General features: G+C 53.3%; 1 pseudogene; it reads right to left on the minus strand.

Annotated features, from left to right (window-relative positions):
- Positions 1-2,399: 2,399 nt before the first annotated feature.
- On the minus strand, positions 2,400-2,561 carry LOC138505330 (U2 spliceosomal RNA; annotated as a pseudogene).
- Between the last annotated feature and the right edge of the window lie 371 nt (positions 2,562-2,932).

The following is a 2,932-nucleotide window of genomic DNA, read 5'->3' on the forward strand; positions in this document are numbered from 1 at the left end:
TCCGGTTGCCTGTGCCTTGTCAAAGATGGCCGGCTGTTGGTGGAGTCTTGCCAACTCCTGGACTGCTGTTGCCTCTTCGTAGCCCTCCTCTTTGATGACCGCCTCTTTGATGACCACCTGGTCTTCGCACACTGCCCTCTTGCTTGTAGAAGTCCTCCTTGGATGGGAGGGGTCTCCTCTTTGCTGACCAGGTGTTCCGCACAGAGTCTTCCATCTTGCTTTCCTCGGCTGGAGGCACGGCTGGGGCGATGTCTTCTGGTCTGCCTCTGCTCATTCTCCTCTTTTTCATCCTAATTCTTGCTCTTATTTCCCTCTCTTTTTCCTTCCTTTCCCACTGCTTCTTTGGGCCCATTCGTCATTCGTTAACTCCTCTGCCTAAAGTGTGGGGGTGCTATTTGTCTCCTACTTGGCCTCTGCTACTTGCTAGGCCTTGCTTGCTTCCTTCCTTCCTTCTGCTGTGGCTGTCTCCACATCCAGGGGTGGAGGGTTCCTCCAGCATTGTGGCTGCTGTTGCCTCTGGTTTGGCTGTTCCTTGGTGCTCTTGTACCAGTGTGGGCTCTCCCAAGCCTGGTGGCTCCTGGACCTTTGAGGTGGTCGCTGGGTTCGCCTGGCTTGGCGTAGTCGTCTTCATCTTGCCTGCCTCCTCCTCTCTGCTATCTCTCAGCAGGGATTCGACCTTCTCCTGTGCCTCGGGGCTGAGGGTATTGCAGAGGGCAGTGGACCTTTGGCACATTCAGCTATCACTCTGGTGTAGGACCTGTCCGAGAATGGGCAGTGGTAGTAGGTGTGGCCCTCTGTTACGCAGAAGTTGCACATCTTCTTGCCGCTGCACTCAAGGGTCTCATGCCCAGATCCTCTGCATGACCTGCAGAACTACAAGGGTCACACCTTCCCGCTGTGCCCCTTGCCGTTGCACTTTCTGCAGGTGAAGGGGTGTCTTGGGTACCTGATCATTCCTTCATCTGCTCCCAGGTAGAAGACGGACGGTAGGTGTTGCAGGCCGTCCCTGCCTTGGTCACTCGCTTTCCATGAAGTGTTTCACACTCTGTTGCTCTCTCTGATCTTCGTTGGCCCTGCCTTGATGGCACACCGTATCTTCTCAATAGGGTGCTGATGTCCGCATCTGAGACGTGGGGGTTGGTCGTCTCCACCATGATCCTCTTTTCCCTCATCTCCATCTGGATATCCATTTTGAATGTGCTGGACAGGGCTTCCTTCTTCAGCTGCAAGACGTCCGAGTACTTCTTGCATAGGGCCTGCATGTAGAACGTCAGGAGGAAAACTGCAGGACAGGTATTCCTGGAGGCCGAGGATATTGCTGCTTCCAAGACCACCTTGTTCCAGAACATGTCTCTGTCCACCATCCTCTTCTGACCTTCCTCTTTTCTTCTGCCTTCACTCCCCCTCTCCCCTGCTGATCTGTTCTCTCTTGGCACCGTGCACCTGGCCACCCTGTGTCCTTCGGGCTCAGGTATCTGCTCATCCTGCAACCCTCCCGCACTGCCTCCGGGCCACCCCTTGCACTGGGGTCTGTATCTGTACCCATATAGCCCCCCCTTTTTCTTCCTGCACTTATCAGACCTACCCTGTCTGCTGCCTTAAACCTAGCACTTGCAAATTGCTGGCTGCATTACCACTGTTTGTTGCCTTTTTTAGTTATCTGTTTCTCCTCTGCTTCGCACTTTCCACTTCTCCCCCCTTCCATGCACTTTTCTCCTCCCCCTCTCCCATGCACTTGCGCGTCATCAATGTCACTGGGCCTAGTAAGATCGCTGTTTTGTTCTCCCCTGTTCCCCTCACTTGCCTTGTCACGCTCTGAAACACTTGTGCACGAGCGCGATATAAATAAAATATCAATCAAGCAATCACCATGGCACGCTTGCTATCCAACTCCTTCACCTGCATCCAGATCATCTGCCTCATTCAGTGGTTCGGGGGCTGGGCTTGTGGGCCCATGGGGGGCTCCTACCAGGTTTGGTCCCTTGCCTGGTGCTGCTGCCACCCAGTTGGGTTCCACTGGTGCCCCTGGGTGTGTTTCCCTTCCCTCCAGCAGTACTGGGCCCACAGGGCTGCACTGCGCTGTTGCCTTTTCCTTCTGGTGGGCGAGCCACCTCCTGGGTACCTGGGCCTCCCTTCCTGGCTTTTTCCAACCTGTGCTCTGGGCCTCCGCTGCAGAGTGCTCCACTAGCTAGTCCTGTAGCTCCTCCATCTGTTCTGCCTGGGCCAACGCTCAGCCATCGCTGCTGCTGTTGCTGCCATCTCCGCCTTGGCCTCCTCTCTGAGTCGCCTCTCCAACTGCAGCTGGGTCTCAGTCACACTCTCTCCTCCCAGGCTTTAGAAAGTGGATTATGGCTGCAAGCATCCAAGCATGGATCCCCACCTTAAATGATGAGTACCAGAGTGGATTCTGGGTAAAGTATTAGCAACATATAATTCAATATTTATCAGCATAAATCCAACGATGCAGCAGAAATCATCCCAAGTCCCTATAATATCACTTCAAATCAACTGATAAGGACAGATACTACACTTAATCCTAGCCAAAAGGCCGGGACTGATGGCAGAAGTAGCCAAAGCATACACTTAATCCTAGCCAAAAGGCCGGGACTGATGGCAGAAGTAGCCAAAGCATACACTTAATCCTAGCCAAAAGGCCGGGACTGATGGCAGAAGTAGCCAAAGGATACACTTAATCCTAGCCAAAAGGCCGGGACTGATGGCAGAAGTAGCCAAAGGATACACTTAATCCTAGCCAAAAGGCCAGGACTGATGGCAGAAGTAGCCAAAGGATACACTTAATCCTAGCCAAAAGGCTGAGACTGATGGCAGAAGTAGCCAAAGGATACACTTAATCCTAGCCAAAAGGCCGGGACTGATGGCAGAAGTAGCCAAAGGATACACTTAATCCTAGCCAAAAGGCCGGGACTGATGG

This window comes from Ambystoma mexicanum, chromosome 11 (assembly GCF_040938575.1).
Source record: "Ambystoma mexicanum isolate Mex_15411 chromosome 11, UKY_AmexF1_1, whole genome shotgun sequence".
Classification (NCBI taxonomy): domain Eukaryota; kingdom Metazoa; phylum Chordata; class Amphibia; order Caudata; family Ambystomatidae; genus Ambystoma; species Ambystoma mexicanum.